This window comes from Balaenoptera physalus (assembly GCF_965194825.1).
Source record: "Balaenoptera physalus genome assembly, chromosome: 3".
NCBI classification, from domain to species: Eukaryota; Metazoa; Chordata; class Mammalia; order Artiodactyla; family Balaenopteridae; genus Balaenoptera; species Balaenoptera physalus.
Genome location: NC_138890.1, coordinates 166,213,706 through 166,237,054, shown reverse-complemented (window position 1 = coordinate 166,237,054; position 23,349 = coordinate 166,213,706). Strand labels below are relative to the sequence as shown.

General features: G+C 38.4%; 1 long non-coding RNA gene across 1 annotated transcript in view; it reads left to right on the top strand.

The window, feature by feature from the left end:
- The window catches only part of LOC309659093, a 357,758-nt gene that overhangs the window by 6,163 nt on the left and 328,246 nt on the right, over positions 1-23,349 (top strand). The window contains exon 2 of the long non-coding RNA XR_014262582.1: positions 233-16,085. This is a non-coding gene — a long non-coding RNA (uncharacterized lncRNA). The remainder of the gene's footprint in view (positions 1-232; positions 16,086-23,349) is intronic.

Below are 23,349 nucleotides of genomic sequence, written 5' to 3'. Positions count from 1 at the left end.
TTTAAATTTTTATTTATTTATGGCAGTGTTGGGTCTTCGTTTCTGTGCGAGGGCTTTCTCTAGTTGCGGCAAGCGGGGGCCACTCTTCATCGCGGTGCACGGGCCTCTCACTATCGCGGCCTCTCTTGCTGCCGAGGGGCTCCGCGGCATGTGGGATCTTCCCAGACCAGGGCTCGAACCCGTGTGCCCTGCATTGACAGGCAGATTCTCAACCACTGCGCCACCAGGGAAGCCCTGCCTTAACTTTTATACTCTATGTCACATTGCTCTGAATGTTCACTCTTCAGCCAGTCTTGGAGCTCTGTTTTGCCATGTGCCAGAGTCGCTTTTCAACTCTCAAAGCACACAGCCATTTGAAGATGCAATGGGAGCCCTGCCAGTATCAATGTGAAGCCTCTGGCTGAATGACATATCAGTAGACGTTCAATCACCGCCCCTGTGCCCTCCTTTTCAGTGGAAGCTGTGAAGTAATTGCACCCGTAAGGTAGAATATAACCACAATTCACAGGACACTTAGAGCTCAGTGAGCCAACTGTCAAGTAACAGGAGAATTGACCCAGATGGTTTTGAGTAAATGAGAAGTTGCTACCCCGGGGGTTCACAAAGAAGGGGATCTGCCAAAAATGTGCAAGAAAGCTGTGCAGATGGCCACCTTGATATTTCAGTGGAAATACACTTCCTTATAGGTTGAAAGGCTGAGTGTGCTTAACACTGGGGACTCTGCTGGGTGGACAGATTTCTGTAGTGCCCTGCCATCACCACACCAGGGCACAGAGTCCACAAAATGGGATATGGTACAGTTGTGGGTAGGTACACATTTTTGTGATTAATCTGCTTGGAATTACTCATTGCCACAACATGAAAACATCTGGAACTCTTGTTTCTTGATTGTGATTATAGAGGCTTGAGGTATGGTTATCAGCTATTTGTTTACATTGCCTAATATTTGCTTCCACAGAAAACAGTAGATTTAGTGGTCTAGTCCTCCTTTGCTCCACTCATCAAACTAGCCAAGTATTTATCTCTCTAACGATGTGTATATGTGCTGTGTGTGTGCAGGGCTCTGGATTCAGCTCCTTGGCAATCAAGTAACACCTTATCTTATTTACTAGGATTCTGATCTATATGTACTGCCTCTTTAAACCTTCTACTTTGTTTTAATAGAATAGTATATATTTTTAAATGTGATTTGACTGAATTAGCTATCATTATTAAATTACATAACACATACAGGTAACAGTCAATTAGAACTGAACTACACAGTTGTAGGTAAAACTCGCCCCTATTAATCTGTCTCCTTAAGTTCTTTGGATGCTAACTGCTTACCACCAATATGACCTGCTTTTCTCACTTTGAAAACACTTATTGATAAAAGAGGCAAGAATACACAGCGGAGAAAAGACAGCCTCTTCAATAAGTCATGCTGGGAAAACTGGACAGCTACATGTAAAAGAATGAAATTAGAACACTCCCTAACACCATACACAAAAATAAACTCAAAATGGATTAAAGACCTAAATGTAAGGCCAGACACAATAAAACTCTTAGAGGAAAACATAGGCGGAACACTCTACGACACAAATCACAGCAAAATCCTTTTTGATCCACCTCATAGAGTAATGGAAATAAATACAAAAATAAACAAATGGCACCTAATGAAACTTAAAAGCTTTTGCACAACAAAGGAAACCATAAACAAGACGAAAAGACAACCCTTAGAATGGGAGAAAATATTTGCAAATGAAGCAACTGACAAAGGATTAATCTCCAAAATATACAAGCAGCTCATGCAGCTCAATATCAAAAAAACAAACAACCCAATCCAAAAATGGGCAGAAGACCTAAATAGACATTTCTCCAAGCAAGATATACAGATTGCCAACAAACACATGAAGGGATGCTCAACATTACTAATCATTAGAGAAATGCAAATCAAAACTACAATGAGGTATCACCTCACACCAGTCAGGATGGCCATCATCAAAAAATCTACAAACAATAAATGTCGGAGAGGGTGTGGAGAAAAGGCAACCCTCTTGCACTGCTGGTGGGAATGTAAATTGATACAGCCACTATGGAGAACAGTATGGAGGTTCCTTAAAAAACTAAAAATAGAACTACCATACGATCCAGCAATCCCACTACTAGGCATATACCCTGAGAAAACCATAATTCAAAAAGAGTCATGTACCACAATGTTCATTGCAGCTCTATTTACAATAGCCAGGACATGGAAGCAACCTAAGTGTCCATCGACAGATGAATGGATAAAGAAGATGCGACACATATATACAATGGAATATTACTCAGCCATAAAAAGAAACGAAATTGAGTTATTTGTAGTGAGGTGGATGGACCTAGAGTCTGTCATACAGAGTGAAGTAAGTCAGAAAGAGAAAAACAAATACCGTATGCTAACACATATATATGCAATCTAAAAAAAAAAAAAAAAGTTCTGAAGAACCTAGTGGCAGGACAGGAATAAAGATACAGATGTAGAGAATGCACTTGAGGACACGGGGAGGGGGAAGGGTAAGCTGGGACATAGTGTGAGAGTAGCATTGACATATATATTTTACACTACCAAGGGTAAAGCAGATAGCTAGTGGGAAGCAGCCGCATAGCACAGGGAGATCAGCTCAGTGCTTTGTGACCACCTAGAGGGGTGGGATAGGGAGGGTGGGAGGGACACGCAAGAGGGAGGGGATATGGGGATATATGTATACGTATAGCTGATTCACTTTGTTATACAGCAGAAACTAACACAACATTGTAAAGCAGTTATACTCCAATAAAGAAGTTAAAAAAAAAAAAAGAAAACATTTAGTTTTTTGGAGAAGGCAACTGCATTCGTCTCCATCCCAGTCACCTGCAAAAGACACTTATTGGATTGTGATTTTTACTCATGGCTGTCATTGTAGGAGACTGTAAATGGGGAAGTATTTTATTTGTTTGTTTTGTTTTATTCCTCAGAGATGGAAGGTCATTTGGTGTTAGTTTCTTACAAAGCTAAGCTAGTCGTACCATATGATCCAGCAGTCAAACTCCTAGATACAGTACTTCCTCAAATGATTTGAAAATAAAAACTTGAGCATGAATGTTTACAGCAGTTTTATTCATAATCATCAAAACTGGAATCAAACAAGATGGCCTTTAATAGGTGAGTGGATAAAATATAATACATCCGTATAATGGAGTATTGTTCAGTTCAATGGAATATTATTCAGTGATAAAAAGAAATGATCTGTGAAGTTGTGTTAAGACACAGATGAATATTAAATGCATATTGCTAAGTGAAATAATTCAGTCTGAAAAGTCTATGTACTACTATATGATTCCAATTATATGACATTCTGGAAAAGGCAAAATTGTAGAGCGGGTAAAATATCAGTGGTTTCCAGGGATTTGAGGGGAGAGTGGAAGGACTGAATGGGTAAAGCACAGGAGAGTTTTTTAGGGTGGTGAAATGAGTCTGTATAATCCTATAATGTATCCATGGCACTACACATCTGTGAAAACCCATAAATCTTAGCATTACAAAGAGTGAAACTTATGCAAATTTTGAAACATCATTTGGGAGTTTGAGGATTCTGGGATGAAACACAGAATGCACAGAACAATGTAACTGTGTCACAAATGTATAAAACAACCTTACTGATTAGAGGAGCGGGGAAAGGTGCCAACCTAAGTAACACTGGAAAAGAGTAATGACAAAAGAAACTGCATAGAAACACTCTACTCCATAAAGTTTGTTTCCCATGGCAGGTGCAGATTCACAATTATGATACTGCTACACGTGTATACGAGAATTGAAAAATTAGATAAATGGACGGCATATAGTGGCAGTCAGGTTTCTCACTGTTGGAGTGGCAGGTTCCAGATAGACAAGAGTCTAAGTAGACAGGAGGCTAGAATGACCCACGTGGTAATGCATTAGAGTCAGAGATATTAGTATAAACTCACACTTGACTTAATATAAATACAGGTTGTTACACAAAGTACTTCTAGAGATGTATATATACACAGGTTAGAATACACATATACATATGCTTATTCTGCTCAGCTGAAAGGGCCTAGAAGCAATGACACACCAGCAATAATGAGCACGCCTAAAACCCACATCTTAGTTTCTAATACTTTCTCCAAGAAAAGGAACCAGGACTCCTTAGAGAAAGAGCTGATTCTAGTACTGGGGTAGAAATATACACGATGACCCTGAGGCATCTTATAGTGCTGGAAAGTAGGGCAGTGCTTTAAAAAGTAAGAAGGAAGGAAAGAAGGAAGGAAGGAAGGGAGAGAGGGATGGAGGGAGGGAAGGAGAGAGGGGAGGGAGAAAAAAAATACAAACGCACAATGATGGAATATGGCAAAGAAGTATAGAAACCAACATAAAAGCTCCCAATGGCAGAAGCTTAAACAATTTAAGCAACAAAATAAATTAAAACAGCTCTGCACAGCAAAATAAACAATAAAAAAAAGAAAAAGCAACCTACAGAATAGGAGAAAATATTTGCAAACCATATATCGTATAAGGGGTTAATATCCAAAATATATAAAGAACTCACACAACTCAATAAAAACAACAACAAAGCAGGCAATCTGATTAACAGAGTGGGCAGAGGAACTTAAAAGACATTGTTTCCAAAGAAGACAGCCAAATAACCAACAGACACATAAAGAGATGCTGAACATCACTAATCATCAGGAAAATGCAAATCAAAACCACAATGAGATATCACCTTGCACCTGTTAGAGGGCCATCCGCGAGAAGACAAGAGTTAAATATTAGAAAAGGGCACCTTAAGCTTACACAAGGTTATATGTCAATTAAATTCTCAATAAAAATAAATAAGTATTTATAACTCCCAAAATAAATACCCATGAGTGTGTACTGATTTCAATAAATGATTAAATAAATAAACAAAAGGAAGAGAATAGACACATCCCCCATACAGAAAGATTTTAAATAATTTGTGGTGGCACTCCACCCTCAAAGAAGTAGAAAATAGCTCCCCACTTTGTAAATGTGGCCTTTACATGGGGACTTCCTTCCAAAAACGTACATTGTGGAAACGGGAGAAAAAGTAAATTTACAGTGGAGAAATCTAAAAAATACTACCTCAGTCAGATGATCAAAGTAAACATCAACAATGATAAGTGATGTTGAGAGTACATACTCATAATGTGATGAAAATGATGCTTCACCTCGGTGGTCTTCTCCAAAAAAATACATAACCCCAGTCTAATCATTTAAAGAAAAAAAAATCAGGCAAATCCCAATAACGGAACTAACCAGTGCTTCTCAAAACTGTCAAGGTCATCAAGATCAAGTGAAGGCTGAGAAACTGTCATAGCGAAGAGAACCGTAGAGAGATGTGACAACTAAATGGGATGTGTCTTGGATGGGATCCTGGAATGGAAAATAGATAACATGCTAAAAACTAAGGAAACACAAATAAAGCAAGGACTTTAGCTGATAATAATGTATCTGTGTTGTTTCGTTAATGGTAACAAACGTACCATTCTAATGTAAGATGCTAATAATAGAAGAAACTGAGGGTGGGGAGATGGGAATTCTTCATACTCTCTTTGAATTTTCCTGTAAAATCAAACCTGTTCTACAATAAAAAGGTTTTTTTTTAATATCAGCATTAAAATATAATTTACTTTCCTTCTTATCCTAATCTTTCTCAATTGGTTCAAACTCAGGAGTTTTATTCATCCCCTTGCCCTCAGGGTCATCAAACGCCAACATTCAGCTTTACAGTAGAATCTACTTTTGTCTTCGATATGCATGAAGAATCATTTGTCCAGAGCATCTATGAACTATTTGCATTTTCAATCAGTTGAACCATTAACTCAAACAGTTGGACCATTATATCAAGAATTTCTAGTCATTGAACACTACAAATTAAAATGGAAGTTACAGATGTATGATGCAAGTCAATATAGGGTACAGAAATTTGGTTTCCTGAAACAATTCAGTGCATTTTTTATACCTGTATTTCATTTTAAAGGACTGGACAAAAAGCTGAAATTTTAATCATCAGTTTTGATACAACACAAATATTTATGACACTGTGGCTTATTTCCTAGGTATCCAAGGTTTTAAAAAGAAATGCTTCAACAGACTTCTAATACCTAGTTCATGTTAATATCTGAAATTTCTTGTATTTCATTAAAGTTGATGTGCCTTTGGTACTACTTCATGTTTATTAATAACAATACATGCATCATGGCAAAAACTGTGTAAGTCACTTGATGCTGAGTTTGTGGTTGATGGTTTTTCTTGTATAATTATAAATTATATAAAAGATGTTTCTCGGCCTCAGTGGAGAGCAAATTCTGTAAAATTCTCCTGGGTATTTTTTTTAATGATATTATTGGACTTATCCTTTCTTTACAAGAGTCCTGTAGTTACATTTGTCTTGTGCCTTCCTTGATTTGCTTGGCCTGTTTTTTGAAAGAAAAGAAATTCATTAAAAACACATTTAAATTATGTATGCTAAACTAGAAAAATGACATCATTTTCTCTCAGATCTAGAGAATAGCACGGCTGCAGTTTATTTCTTGCTTCAAAAGCCTCCCTCATTCTTATGGACAACCATGTATCAGTTAAAACATTTGTCAAGAATTACTGATAAGGTATCATCTAAGCCGCTGACTGAATACAGATTCGTTCATTACTTAGTCATGGACACAGGAATTTCAGCCTACTGGTGATTATTCAACCATTTAGTTTAGCAAACATCTGAGCATTTTCTTCTGTACCCTGCATGTATCAGAGAGTAGGAGTCAGTACACCCCTGTAAAGGGCCAGAGAGCAAATATTTCAGACTTTGTGAGCCTTAAAGAATCTGTCACATTTACTCAACTCTGTTGTTGTAGCATGAAAGCAGCCATAGAAAATGCAAATGAACAGTGTGGCGTGTTCCAATAAAACTTCATTTACGTACAGGTATCCAATGCATCATGTCAGGTTTGGCCCGTGGGCTGTAGTTTGCCAATCACTGTCATAAAGTGTGGGAGAGAAAATGGAGATGCAGAGACTGGTCACCCCATGAGACCCAGAATGTTCTTTGCTTCCTTCTCTGACTGGAAAAGCTCCTCTCACTTTACCACACCAGCTCACACGTCCTTTCTTCCATGAAGTCATTCTCAGCTTCACCAGATAGAGTTAGCTTTCTCTTTTTTTGCACTATACTATCATGACTGTTAATTTTCACATCTTCCATTCTTGCTAAGTAATAGGAAAATGCCACCTCTGTTGTCCAACTAAACTCGTACTGTACGTAACGTGGTCAGTTCCCCTGTAGTTGAGCATACCTCATCCATCTCTGTATCCTTGTACACTGCAGAATGTCATGACTTAATGAACACATTAAATATAAATATAAAGAAGAAAGTGATGAGTAAAACGTGTGTAGGACAAGAGCATGCTACCTGAACTCAGAGGAAGTAGAGAGTACCTTCAAAGGGAGGGATGAGAAAAAGAGGTACAGGAGGCTGTGTATTGACACAGGGGTATGTGAAGGAGGAAACAGCATTTATTCTAGACCCTGTGTGCGATAGGCAGCCTCCAGCATGGCTCACATCATCCCCAACTCCTGATATTCATGCCCTGTGCAATCGCCTCATCTTGCTTGTTGGCAGGACGTGATGACTCACTTTTAATGCATAAAATACTACAAATGTGATGAGATGTGTCTTCCAAGTTCAGATCATAAGAATACTGTGGCTTCCATCTTGCTCACTTCTCCTCTCACTCTGAGAAAAGCTAGCTGACACGTTGTGATCTGTCCTATGGAAGGACCTCATGACAAAGAACCAATGGCTCCAGCCAACATCGAGCAAGGACCTGAGCCACAGGAGGGAGCTTGGAAGTGGATCTTCACCTAGCCCGGCCTTAAGGCACCTGCAGCTCCAGTTGACATTTTGATGCAGCCTTGTGAGGGACCCTGAACACCCTGATGAGTTGCGGCTGGATTTCTGACTCATAGAAAATGTGAGATAATAAATGTATATTGTTTTAAGCTGCTAAACTGTGAGCTAATTTGTTATACAGCAATAGATAACTAATATACAATGTCAGGTGTTTTAGATACATTTTCTCATTTAATCCTCATAATAAACCTATGGAGTACCTATTGTAGTCAATTTTCCTGAAAAGGAAATAAAGCCTCAGGAGATTATGTGATCTATCCAAAAATTCATGGTTAATGAGTAGCAAAAGTGGCATTCAGATCTCTGCTCCTTCCGTCATCACAGCAGTAAAAGCACGAACTAAATGAACAATAAGGAAAGAAGATAAGAATAAGGAAGAGTGCTCAGGAAACCACCATGCACGGTCTGTTCTATTTCAGTAGATACTGGAAAACATAGGTGATCTTAGCCAGTTCTCCACACATGCAGGACTTACCGTCATAAAAGCGCTTATTTTTCTTTCTTAGGGGGTCTCTCCCTGTCTCTCCAGATCTGCTCAGCTGGGCCGTCCTTCTGCTCTAGAAAGAAAACTCTGCTGAGTCTCATAATATTTTGGGTCACTCTTAGGTAATAGAAATGGCTGCTTTGTCCCAGACACAATCTAAATTCAGTGATTAAAAGTCTCCAGTCTAATACACTGATCAGCCCTTCAACCTTTTTCCAGGTGTAACATCCCGCCCTCCTCTCCCGATGCAGAAGAGCTGACTGGTGCCGGCATGTGGCTAACATTTCTCTCTATCCCATGGACAACTGCCCCCACATACTAGCTCATATTTCTGATCCTTCGAGGGTTGAAGAGGACAGGGGTTTGAAAAAAGTCTTGATGGCTGGAAGAATCCATTCTTGTCTTGTACCGTTGTGAGATGGCTCAGTGATTTCTGGACCTAGCAGATACTTCAAGTTGATTCTTCTCACAGCACTTTCTCTAGAATCTCCTGTGGGTCCCTCTGCCTGCAGCATCTTTGAAAGGAGCTGGACCTCACCTTCTACTAGCCTCTCGCTCTCCCCAGTCAGCCTCTATTCCTGGCAATATGCTTCATATCATTTTATTTGAGCACCCACCCTCACATCTGTTCCCTTGGGCAGAACCCCTTTCAAACCATGCCAGGCTTACACTCCTTCTCAGAAGGACAACGGTATCCGTTCTGTGGTACCAGACTGCTTTAGCTTCCTCGCACAGGAGTCAGGCAGCATCCTGCTGTGTCCTCCAACTGCAGGGGACATGTAGCAGGGACTCTGAGTGGCCCCACTGAAGTACCACTCTTTAGCCTTGGAGGTCTCCCCATCTCTACCCATTGCAGGAAGGTGGGACTCACAGCTCAGCTCTCTCCAATAATATCATCCTCAAAATCACCTCCCAACGTCAGTCTCTCAACTCATCAAAACCACCCTTAGGAATGGAGAATTTCAGTGTTGTGAAGCTGATTCTCTGATATTTCCTTTGAAAATCTGCTTATGGTCTAGCTCCTTGCTGAGGCTTCAATTTTAACATCAAGTTTCAAGACAAGCAGAGTTTTGCTTTAAGGGGATTCATCTAGTGTATGCTGGTGAGGCTGAAGTCTGAAGTCACTGAAAGAGAAAGACTTGAAAAGCAGCTATTAAATAATCTAAGCTACAGAGATGTGAGGTCCAAACTAGGGCAGTTGTCATGGGAATAAAATTAGGAAGAATGTCTCAAGAGTCATGGAGGAGGTAGACCAATAGCAACTGAATGAATGTGAATAGAAGAAAAGACTTGAGAACTGGGAGAAAATTTTGGTCAATAATAGAAATCAGAATTCAGAAGGAATGCATTTAAAGGGGAAATGTGATGATCAAGCATGTGGCTCTTTAGGCACTGTGGCAATATTAGGTAGAGACGAGCATCGGGAAATTAGAAGACGGGTCTCGGAATTCATAATTGAAGTTTAGCATCATCTGCACAGAGATCATTATTGAACCCACAGTGGTCATAAGACTAACATTAAAAAGTAATAGAAAATGACTGAGAAAAGGAGGAAAATCTGCCCCTAGATATAGCGAGACCACTCAAAAAACTGGAAGCCCAGAAAAAGGCAGGGCTTTAATGAAGGGTGGTCATTAGAATCAAAAGCCGAAGACAAGATATGAAAGGAACTCCTGAATATAGCCTCAGGAAAATGTCCATCACCACAGATTTTTCCTGTAGAGTTGTTGAAACCAAGCCCAAATTCCAAGGGTCGGAGACTGAACGAACAGTTAGGAAGTAGAGGCAACAGGTATAGAATAATCTTGGGGAATTGGTCTATGAGCAAGAAAAGGTCTCTTGAGAAGACAGAAGGGTCTAGGAGACATTGCAAAATTTGGACATGTTTATAGGCAAAGGGGAAAGAGCCAGTGAGCCGAAAGTGATTCAGAGGATCAAGAGAGAAGGGAGGTAACAGGGAAATAAGATCCCCCCAAACATGCAGCAGGACAGAAGGACAAGCAAGGGAAATGGGCTGCCCTTAAAATGACAGGGAAGCACGTCTACTACACAGAAGAGAAGGAAAAGGAATATGGGAGGAAAGCCTGAGATGCAGAAGAGGAAAGTTGAGAGAGATCCAATTCGATGGTTTTAAACTTTTAATAAAGTACCTCACTCTTAGGGAGTGAGATAGATACGGGTTGGTTTCTTGCAAAAAAACCAAAAATTTTGAAGCCATTGCTTTGGGAGGCAGAATGTTAAGACAGAGAATCAATCAGATACAAATAAAGGATTGCTGATCCAAACTTAGGGTTCACCTGAAACTAAACTTTTCTTCCTCACTGCTCACTCCATTATTAATGTCCTTTTTCTTTAATGTTAACTAAATGGCATTGGGCTGTGACTTTCTTCAGACATGCTTGCCAATTCAAGAAATGCAGGAAATAAGCAACAAGGATTTGCTGTATAGCCCAGGGAACTATATTTGATATCTTGTAATAACCTATAATGGAAAATAATCTGAAAAAATATATATATTTATAACCGAATCGCTTTGTGGTACACCTGAAACTAACACAATATTGTAAATCAACTATACTTCAATTTAAAAAAAAAAAGTGCAGAGAAAGCAGATAGAGCAATTACCCTGGGCAGGCACTTGGCAAAGCCATTGTGGATGTAGGTCAGGGTGGGGAGAGAGTGCAGGGTGAAGACAGGTGATCTTTAAGTGCTGGCCACTGGTCATGCAAGCAGACAAAAAGAAGTAGTGGGGTAGAGGGAATGGTGAAGATCACAGTGATGCAGGATGGAGGTGAAAAGGCAACAGGTAAAAACCAGAAAGAAGAGTACTGAAGGAAGGTGTCAAGGTTCCTCCTGTTGGTGGAATACAGAGATGCAAAACTAGCTGAGATTTATCAAACAAGGACAAAGACTAAGAAAGCTGAATTTGTAGCTGCTGTTAAGGGGAAGCTTTTGCCCAACTCCTAATATTTTTGTCCAGGTGGTCTCTCCCATATGTATTCACTCTGCCCCACTGGAGGTGGTGTCACTTTCCTGATTGCTAAATTGGGAAGAAAAAATTAAGAAGGCTTAGATCAGCTTCTATCTCCTTCCTCTAGGGCAGTAGCTCCCCATTAGAAAAACACCATCCTCGCTGCTATTCCACGGTTGGAACACAGCTGGCATCAAGCATCTTCTGCAACTGGGCAAGTAAATGTAACCATTCCGGGGTTCTGGTCCATTTGACTCTCACTAAGCTACATCCTTCAGCTTGGCTGTTATCAATCATTTTACCCTCCATTGGTCACTCTTGAGGGAGGAGAAAGAAGGGAATTTTTTGACTAAAGCTTCTGAGAGACCATAACAGCCCACTGAAACCTCCTGATGTCTGGAAGTCTTCTGGTTTATTTCAGTTACAAACTGAAACTATGAAAGAATCCCACTTAAAAATCCTCCTTGTTCCTTTCCATGCCTACTTCATGTATGTCATGAGTTTAGTCTGAAAGTCATGACTGTTTAGTTTTCTATGAATGGCTATCCATTCCTGGCAATGCAGAATGTCTAATCGAGCCCTGAAGGGTAAGTTGGTCCCAATTCTACTAGCTAAGAAAAGCTTACCAGTGTCAGAAAATTATAATTCCAGACTGGTTCTGGAGGAAAAAAAATGTGTGAAGAATTAAAATTGTTCATATTTTTTAGATCAAAATAAAATATTGACGTCTTGAAGGTTAAAAAAATAGAGTAGACCCAAGAAATTTAAATTTGATGTAATAAATAAAAAGAAATTTTCACATTTTAAAACCTAATTCCCTTGTGCAGATTCCTCTTAGGCCTTTGCTTTGGATGCGTGAATTTATAAACATGCAAAGATCATACTAGCCATCACCCCAGTTCCATATAAGGAAACAACTTCTATGTGATTGTCTTTATTTCTAACTTCAAAGGTATAAATTCCAATCCAATGCTTAAATTAAGTTTATATTATATGTATGAGTCTTTGAAAACTCTGTTTCTGCCTATGAAATAGTTGCCATAGTAACTAATGCACTTCCAAAGAGGGGAAAAGTGTGCACCAATTTTTTTTCCACTTAAAAGGTAAAAATTAAACTAAATAACAACAGCTAATGGCCATGTCATTAAAAGGTTGTTCTCTCACATATAGTATTACAAGTCTCACACATTTCTTTGATGTAGAGAAATGATATTCTCTTCCCCACCCTTGTGTGTTCGCTCTCAAGGACAAAGAATAAAAAGTCCTTGAATGGAACACTGAGAGATTCATGAAGAACTCACTAAACAAACTTAATGTGAAGTAAATGATTGCATTGCATGCTGTATCTTAAATATCTTTTGTGAGATAGCTAATTCAATAATAATAACAATAATAAATAATAATAATAATAATGGTCACCCCATACATAAGGGAAATACATACACAGAATATTTAGGTGCTAAAATTTTATTACGATCACTTTAAGCTCTAAATTTCAGGGACCTAAAAGAGATCTTGGACCACAAAAACAATTATATTCAGCATATGTCACTGAACATCCATAAATTAATCTTTTGCCTTAATTTGTTTGGCTGCTGTTTTTGGTGTAAAGAAAAGTTTTGATAAAATATTTTTTAATTGAGCTTATTAAACCAATTTTTTCTCTAGTCATGTTGAATCACTGTGATATGAAAGGTAAAAAAAAATTCATAAATTTCCACTTAATATATTTTATCTTGTTAAAGTTTACTGACTTGTATAAGATAAAATGAGGGAGCAAGGGCAAATGTCAGAATTCAGATTTTGGTCACCTGAATATGTCCTTCTCTAACAGCCTACAATAAACAAATAAATTTAATGCTAACCCTGAGATTTAAAAACATAGTCTTTCTAAAGCTCAATATTAATTCTTTCATTTGATGTCCTCACTGCTATTTTGTGTCATTATCTTTTTTCCCATTAGGAAATAATGTCTCCAATAAATATTGGAAGCATTATGCTTTATATTTTCTGTAAGCCACCAACTTTGAAATCTGTGCAGTAAAGCTATATATACTCCCTAGTAATCATTCCTGTTGGCATATGCAATAGGAAAATAAACAATGTGAAATAAACAGAAATAGGACCAAAAAAATTGCACATCAAGAGGTGTGAAAATATCATCTTTCTTTCATTAACAACTCCAGAGTAAGAGACAGAGTTCTTTAAACCAAATATTATAGGTATAACTTCAGACACTAAAGCAATGATAAAATAACACAAAGAGAAATGAGATTTAGATACCAAACAGATGGATGGTACACAGATGTTCCTAGAATGGCCGCTATAACAATAATAGTTGAATAGTCTTTGGGAAAATTTAGGCGATTACTTTCCATTTATGGAATGAACTGTATTTAAGATTTAGATCTAATTAATACTGCTACCATATGCCTGCATGTGCTTATTAGCCAAATCTGAAGTGCAGTGAATTGGGCATTCATTTCAAAATGTCTGCATCTTATAACAATAAAGACGTTCAACCTCATGGTCACTGCTGTCATTATCAGATTATGTCCCTCAATGATCATAGCTGGCCATAGCTTTCCTGGGAACGATTCTACTCCAAATGTTGTTGATTATTATATACAGCATTCATTTGGAATGATTGATGGCTTCTGGTGCCATGTGAAAGCCATGTACCTTGGCTCCACTTTGCGGCAACCCAATCCATCAGAAATCCAGCCAAGCCCAGAAGACACTTTGAGTTTTGCCATGCATGCTGGAGAACTGACAGCTGATTGAGGACCAAAGCTCCATTTTAATGAGTCTCTTTGGTCCTGAATCCATCACTGCCAGACTGACAAACGTCAAAACTTGACACCCTCCATTAGAAACTACTTAACCTTTAAGTCTGTATGGTGTAAAGGACCGCCAGCCTAAACTTTGTAATAATGAAAACTTGCTTAGCTAGGCTGCAAGATCAGGTGGTACATCTGCCTCACCAATGAGAACCTTGAGGACTGAGGCATTAAACACTGGTTTTCCACATTTTTAACCAGTATAGGTAACTATTAAAATTGTAGCTTTTACTATTGGGTGTAAGATAGGCTCAAGGATGTATTGTACAATACAAGGAAATATAGCCAATATTTTGAAATAACTGTAAATGGAAAGTAACCTTTAAAAATTGTATAAAAAAATTAAATTTTTTAAAAGTTTTTTCAAAAATTGTGGGTCTTAAGGTTACCAGGATCTAAACACTGGGTACAGAAACAAAGCATAAAAATCCATACCTATAAACTATGTGTGTAGAAATTGGTATTTATAGAAACGAATGCAAATATACCCAAAACAGAGCACAGGCCTAGCCAAGATAGCCTGGACGCTAAAGCAAAATTGACCCTTCACAGTAGAAACAACAATTGTGGATAGTCTAATGATGGGGTGAGATCACCCACCTACGTGAGGCATGGTCTCTAGGACATACGGAGAGAGACATGTACTGGTCACCAAGGTGCGTCTCAACATGACCCAGCCCCCTTGCAGGTGGCAGGAGCTGTGTGACTCTTCAGGACAAGGCACTACGTGTAGGAATGAAGTGCGCCACTTCTGGTTTGAGGCATGTAAGACTGGGTGTGGGTTTTCCACCCTCTTGTGCCCTGCTATAGTAAGCCACGTTTTGAGATGCCAGTGTCATAAAATAGTGGTGCTTCTGAGTCTGGGTCTCTGACCACCACCTGCAACTTGCACTGAATGTAGCTTAGGCAAGAAAAAATTTGTATGTATTTCCATCTGAGATATTGAAATCAATTTGTTGCTGCAGTATAAACTAACCTTACCCTGACAGAGACTGTTGAGAGTAAAAAGTTACCCTCAGGCCAGCAGTGCGTATCAGGAATGTTCTAGAAAATAGTAGTAGGTGATGTCTGACTACAAGTACGGCAATGAGCAGTCTAGGTACTAAGTGCATAAAGAGCTCTATGCTGATAAGTAGATGTAGGGCCTTAGTCATGGCACTTTCTGAAGCAGAACTTCATGAATGGGTGTATAAGACTTCATGATTGGAACAGGAATTGCAATGAGGGAATATGGTCACGGAAACAAGAAAGGTGCTAGTTTATTGGAATGGAGACACAATATAAGAATAGAACCATCTAAGCTACTGAAACAAGTCTCTGAAAACGGCCTGTGACTAAGGATAAGCCTTTTACCAAGGCCTGAGATAGGGAGAAAAGTAAATCCCAGCTCTGAACAAAGAAGCTTATTCTGTAGCAGAGAGCCAAGCTGGTCCTGAAAACTAATTCAAAAATTTTAATGGAAAAGTTTAAACAAGATGCATAAGATGATCAATTCAATGTTTGTTATTAAAAAGATCAAATTAAAAAAAAGAAAAAGGGTGGCTTCCCTGGTGGCGCAGTGGTTGAGAATCTGCCTGCTAATGCCGGGGACACGGGTTCGAGCCCTGGTCTGGGAAGATCCCACATGCCGCAGAGCAGCTGCGCCCGTGAGCCACAATTACTGAGCCTGCGCGTCTGGAGCCTGTGCTCCGCAACGAGAGGCCGCAATAGCGAGAGGCCCGTGCACCGCGATGAAGAGTGGCCCCCGCTTGCCACAACTAGAGAAAGCCCTCACACAGAAACGAAGACCCAACACAGCCATAAATAAATAAATAAATAAATAAATAAATAAATAAATAAATGCTGAGTTTGATACCTATACTGTGGGTTGTTATCTAAGAAAATGTTCTAAAAAAAAAAAGAAAAAGAATTTTTCTGTGTTCAAACTGAATTGCATCAATGAAAATGAACACAAATCCTGGTGTAAAACCCTCAAGCTACCCCGAGGCCCAGTGGGGCAAAGCGGGGCTACTGGAGATGTGTTTTTTTAATGATCAAATAAAATGATGGTTAGTCAGTCCTCTCTCGTGCTGTGTTGATTCTCATTAGGCCATGTGCCCTAAAAGGAAAGAGCTCAGGTAACAGGAGCTGGTTCAAAGCCAGGTTTGTGCCAAGGCTACTTCATCTGTATATTAGCATAAAACAAATCTCTTAGCCCTCCCATCTAAAAAGCTTTTCATAGAAATTTAATGTCTTCTGTATCAATAATCAATTATATCTTTTGATGGCTTTAATAGAATAGTGCTCCTCAATGAAAATCAGTTCATAAAATTTCTATTTCCACATATTTTTAAAAATGTATTTTCAAAAGCATATCTGACTGCTTTTTGAAATATAGTGAAATATAGCAATGTATAAAATAAAGGAATGTCTTTACCTATTGGCTTTGGCAAAGGCAAGTAGAAGCCTCTATTCGTGTGCAAAAATGCACAAATTTTGTTTTAGCCATTGAGCCTAAGCATGTCAAAAAAGAAAATCAGAAATTACAAAGTAAATTTAGATTTAGACTTTGTCCAGATACAAACTGATTTTGCTAAATTTGGAATCGTGAATAGAATTCAGCAAAACACCCATATTAGTCTTTGAAGTATTAAGTCAGCAATTTGGCAGATGTGTTTTCTTTACAAATTTGCTCTGTCATGTTGCAGATAGAACCAGATCTAGTTTTGCAAACCAGGTTTCAGGTGATTTACAAAAGAAAAAAAGGGTTGCCAGCAAGGAACCCCCCCCCCCCGAGATTTATGAAGAAGAGGTATACATGAAAAGAAACTGGAATTTCATATGGAACTAAGTCTTGTGGTCAGTAGCTTAAATATTTTCTGCACATATACTTTGGCCATTATCTTGGCCAAATAACCAACAAATGGTTGACACAAATTGATCATTAAAGCAAATGTAAGAAGCTGTTAATCAGTTAGTTAAAACAATAACCAACTTGCAAATAATCAAGTATTTGATGTATTATTACACATAGGCAAACTATGTCTATGTTCAAAAAAATTGTTTGATTTGATTAACTAGTCAACTAAATATTTAAAGTCATTTAAAGTTCTTTCTTGTACTGTACGTTCTCTTACTGACTTAGTAAAAAAGCATTAAGTTCTTTTATTCTTTATGAATTAGTGCAATATTATATATCTCTGTCTTCTGAGCATAAACATTGGACTGTCACTCTGGTTGTTCAATAAACTGATGGCAAGTGCGTATACATGGTCATACACATCACACACACGGAGCTTTAAAACAGCATCCCACTTAAATCAATAGTGTAAAATTTATTGATTTAATTCCATCTTGAAGAGATAGAAAAATGAGCAGTGGTGCTTCCTTACAATTTATCATTGTTCATACAGAGTTTCAAATTCCTTTATGGTTATAATGAAATCCATTTTCTTAAAGTCAAACTGATAAACAGGTAGGCCAGGGAAATTTCAAGGGAACCAGATCATTTTCAAAAAGTCTATAGATGAAAACATCAGAAAATATTTTGTGGTTAAAGAATTCAAGAACATTAAACTATTCTAAAACCATATATTTTACTTTTTTACTAATTATCACAGTATCAAAATACTTGGGATTTTATTCAAAGAATGGGCAAAAATATGTATGTGCATATATGTTGTGCATATAGACACATAAGCTCAATTATACACACTCCCCTGACACACTCTGTTGTCACAACTTTCTTAAGCAAAGTTAATTTAGCAGATGTGTTCTAGAATATCATCAAATTATAAAATATATAAGTAATATAAAATAACAATAATACAAAAAATCCAATTAACTACCAAGTAAAATACTGGGGTACCTGATATATGCAACCTTCTCACAAGGATCAAACTTCCCCCTGTAAGTGGGTGGCTTAGTAACCAGTTTTCAGTGGAGCATCACTGAGTTTATCCTTTAAGTCAAGACTAGCTTCTCCACAATCCACGTGGACTCAAAATCCAAGGTTACAGATAGGCAGGTGGACCAGCTTGCCAACTTTCCTGGGACAGGACTCCAGGTCTTGATACCTCCAGTCAGAAGCAACATGGGGCTGTGACCCAAGGGCCAAATAGAGAGAAGGTAGTAACCAGATGAGGAATATGATATGAAATACAATATATCATAAGAAAAAAGACAAAAGAAGGCTGGTTGAATTAAATATCCAGAAGAGGATGCAAAGGACCAGAATTGGTTACAGGCAGAGTCTATAAGACATCACTGACTTCTCTACTAGGAAGAAAATACATCACTCCAGGTGGGGAAGGATAGCCAGACTGAGTCCCTGAATTGAAGCTGAGAATCACGTTCCCCTTGGGAATCTCTCACAGTTCAGAGTTGTGTCTTTGTACTGAGAGTATAAGTGGGGTTTCTCCCTATTTTATATCATCCTAAGTGGAGATAAACCCCACCTTTCCCTTGTTTCCAGCTGAGACAAGGCTGGGGTTTCAGAGGTTTTATTAGGGTCTGAGTAGAAAACAAAAGGAAATTAAAATAGAGTGTCATGAATTTAGGCAATCTGACTTGCCAGGTAAAATAAGAGACTGAGTCCCTTAGGCCTTTTTAAGAATATGTGGAGTCAGGAATATTTATTTCAAAGAAGACTCTGATCTTGACCCACACTAGGTTCACCTGACCATCACAGACCTCAACAGGATTACCCCATCCTGTTCCATTCTCTCCTTTTTAAAGAAGAGCCAAGATTTAGTCTTTAAATGAATTCTGCTATAATAATTCAAATCTACATTGATTCTTTTGCCCTATGACTTAATCCATATATTATGTACGTACTCATATTGATGTTTAATTCTAGATTCTCCTAAATATTGATAATATTATAATTGATTAAATTTTTTGCAACAAGCTTTTTAATTTGTCTGCACTGGTCTCAGCATATACTAGGCATTTAGTACACAATAAAATTGATGTATATGAGATTTAAATTCTCTACAAAAATTTACTTAAAATAATCATTAGCTATATTGCATGGTTGAGCAAAGCTTGGCAAGAGGATACTCTTTCCATGTATATTAAAATTATCTTATACAAAGCATATTCTTAGAGAATATTCTTATAGAATGTAAAAGGTGAGGCAAGAATTTTTTCATGTCCCTAGGAGGGCTTTTAACTAAGTACAATGACTATATCAGGTTTTATAGTCATACTTAGGAAATGTGACCTAAAAGTGGCTGACCATTTTTGGTACCTATGCCATAAGAAGAGATGATTTCACTCCCTTACCTCTTACCCAATTGTTTTTACCTCGAGGTTCTCCCAAATTTCTGGGAAAACAAATCTGAGTCAATCTTCTTTGTGTTCGGTCATTGATTCTATGATTCATTCATGCTATTTTGTGCCAGACACATGTTATCATATTCCCATGTTATATTCTAGTGGTAGAGATATAATTAACATATGATAAATAAAAAGGTAAATATAAACTGTGGTGGGTTCTAGGAAGAAAACACCTGAAATGGACAATAAGATGGGGACCTAGTTAAGTAGGTGATCAGAAATGACTGCCCTGAGATCTGAATGTTAAAAATGAACAAGCCGGGCTTCCCTGGTGGCGCAGTGGTTGAGAATCTGCCTGCCAATGCAGGGGACACGGGTTCGAGCCCTGGTCTGGGAAGATCCCACATGCCGCGGAGCAGCTGGGCCCGTGAGCCACAGTTACTGAGCCTGCGCGTCTGGAGCCTGTGCTCCGCAACAGGAGAGGCCGTGATAGCGAGAGGCCCACGCACCGCGATGAAGAGTGGCCCCCACTTGCCACACTAGAGAAAGCCCTCGCACAGAAACGAAGACCCAACACAGCCATAAATAAATAAATAAATAAGTTTTTTTAAAAAAAGAACAAGCCATGCAATGAGGCTGGTAAAGAACATTCCAGGAAGATATTGGTGTCCCCAAGGTTGGACCTTATCTCTCCTTACCTATTTGTACTAGAAGGGAAATCAGGAATACTTTAGCACATCAACTCTAATGATAGAACTTCAAAGAATTGGGTTGTTCTCTGAAAAGATATTTAAGTACCTTCCCAGCATTACTGAAATGACACCACAAGCCAATTTTGTACACATTTCCAGTCATATTCATATACTCATGTGAGTATACACAGAAAAATACCTGCCTCAATATATTGACAGTTAATCAGAAAAAAACCCCACAAACCTCAATGATCTCTACATTATTGCCCAAAACAGTTTGATTAATTTTTCACTGTATGGACCAAACTTTTGTCTAAAATACCAGATATTTCCTTCCCACTCCAATCTAGACAACAATCTTCCTTATACTATTTATTTCCACAATTACAGTGACTAGCTAGCCCCAGGCCCTTCTTAAGGTCTCCCTCCTGAGGAATGACCTTAGGCCCTCCTGTTCTATGTCATGGAAGGAGCCTTCACTTCCGTGCCCCAGAGTCAGACACATGACTGAGCCACAGGTGGAAAGACACAAAGGCAGTGGGTTGCTCAGGGGCCTATGATGGAGTCCAGTCCATATAGCCCCGCCTAAGCAGAGTAAAGCTGCACTTAGCTAAGTTAACCAGATTCTCCCTCTTGGAAATAAACTGAGAAATAAATAAAGAATCAAATACTGAGCAGCAAGAGAGAAAGCTAAAAGTTACCAGACAAGCAAAAGTAATAAAGAGACTGCAAAGCCCTATGGTACTGGCGGAATAACAACAGAGAAGACGCTGACACCAAATAGTATCAGTAGGAAGATGAACATGCACAAAGAAGCAAAGACCAACGGAGCACATTAATGGTGGAACATTAGTATGGAGATCAGTCAGTCTGGCAGCTTAAAAATCCCTGGAACAGCCTCAGATTCAGTTCCAGCCTCTGTTAGGCTTAGACACAAGGTTCCCATACTTGGAAACTGGAACATCCCAGATTCCCTTATTGCCAAATGGGTCCTCCCAATAAACACAGCTTGGTCCTCCCCAGTTCACTGAGCAGGAATGACCAAGATTATTCTTTGACACAGAGGATGCCTAACAGAAATATGCCCCATTACGTCAATCTTTTCCCCTTGGAAACAATGAGACAATGAACACACTATTTGTGTAGTATCATTGCTGAATCTCCAGAGCCTACAGCAGTGACGGATACATAATAAGCACTCAATCCATGTTTGTTTTATAAATGAATTAATGACTGAGTGTAAGAGATAAGAAATAACGAGACATTATTCATCATTAAAAAAAGACACTCCTCTCTTCTCAAACCAACTCCTCTAGAAAAAAATGAAGTTTTTATAAAAACATAGGAATATCATTTTATATCACAATTTCTGCTAATAATGTACCTTCAGAGACGGAGAGAAACCTTAAGAAATCAGTTCAATATTTTTAAGTCTAAGCAGAGACACCAATAGTAAAAATGAGCCCCAAAGTCTAATCTACTCCATTTCTATCATTAAATGTCCAAAAGATGTCCCTGACTTTCTCCAATGGTAAAATGTGGACTACTTCTAGGCAGGAAGGATGGAAGAAAGGGAGGGAAGGGGGGAAGGGAGACAGGAAGAGAGGGTGAGAGAGCGGGAGGGAGGGAGAGAGGGTAGAAGAGAGAGAGAGGAAGGGAAGAAGGAAGGATGAAATATCTCATATTTTCCTTTAGTCCCTTCCCCTTTACCACTTGCCTATCTTTTTGACCTCCCTCCTCTGAGAGCTTTTGATTGCACAGAGCAGGGAAATTGTACAACTGCCTTTTAATGGAGGCCTCTCACCCCAGAAGCAGAGATGTGTCCCCTTGCCCCTCAAAACCCTACTCCTCTCAGACTGCCTCACTTTATTCCCCTCAGGCTCTGACAGTTAAGTCAAGGTTGCACCCTAATGTAAATGAGAAATATAGAAATTGGAAATGTTGAATTTAGAGTGTTCAGATTGGAACAGACACTGGTCTTTCTTCCTTTCTTCCTTTGTTTCTTAAATAATATTTCTTTGCACACACGGGGTAGACTAAGAAGGAAATCTCACCGTGTTCACAGTGAAACAACCCTGAGTTTAGAAGCTACCCCTTCATGAGGTTGATTAAGCTAGGAAAGCGAATATTCAAAATTTAGATTCTTATGCTTATCAGTTCTATTCTTTAAAGAATTTTTAGATTAATTCAGCTGAAGGATAGTATTTGACGGACAGAATTAAATGAAACCCACAAGGTATTAAGTAGTCCCTAAAAGATCCTTATGTCAAACTTGAGAAAAGAGTGGAGATTTGAGTCCATTTCATCTGAGCAATTCCTGCCAAAAGTTAACAGTATAAAAACAGGTGGGTAAATTAGCATAAACAAAATTGTATTGGGATACAAATTGTCATTTTCTTAGCCACATTCAGTCCTAGATATCAGAGGTCTTCCTGTGGATGTTTAACATGATAATTAATAGCAGGTAATAAATAAGTATTAGTTACGCCTTGAATTCTCTGTGACTTGCTCTAATTGTTTAATTCTAAAATGGAATCAGTGCTCTTTAGCTGCATCCAAATAAAAGATTTTACCTATTAATTATGGATGAATTGCTTCCATAATATTTCAGAAAAGACAAAGTTGTTTGTTAAAAAACAACTTCTTGTGTTTGTTCTCTACATGGATACATAAATCATACAATGTAACAAAGCCATTCTTTAAAGTTGCAAAGGAACAGCAATTAAAAAAAGTCCTCCATATTTATTTTGTCCCCTTTGAGCTTAAAAAACAACATGGTCAAACTAATTTTTTTTCCAAAAACTTGCTCCTGGGCTTAACAGCTTGTGTGATAAGTTACATTTCAGCCTTGGAGGGAAATTTGACAACTGACCTATACAGTTAGAAAAATAATGCTATAATGGAGAGTTTGAAGTTGTTAGCTATGACCGTACTATAGTATACAACAATTATGAGCATTTTGTGTGCACTTCTTCAGTCAATTTGGTGAACAAAAATCATATCTATATGTGCAAATTATCAGTCTTTACAAAGAGCTCCTTTGGTTCACCTATATGTGCGTATACAATGCTAAAGTAAATACTGTGCCATGAGTATCACTCGTTAAATACATAACAAAGGGGGGGAAAGGAGAGGATAGGGCAAACATTGTACAGCATT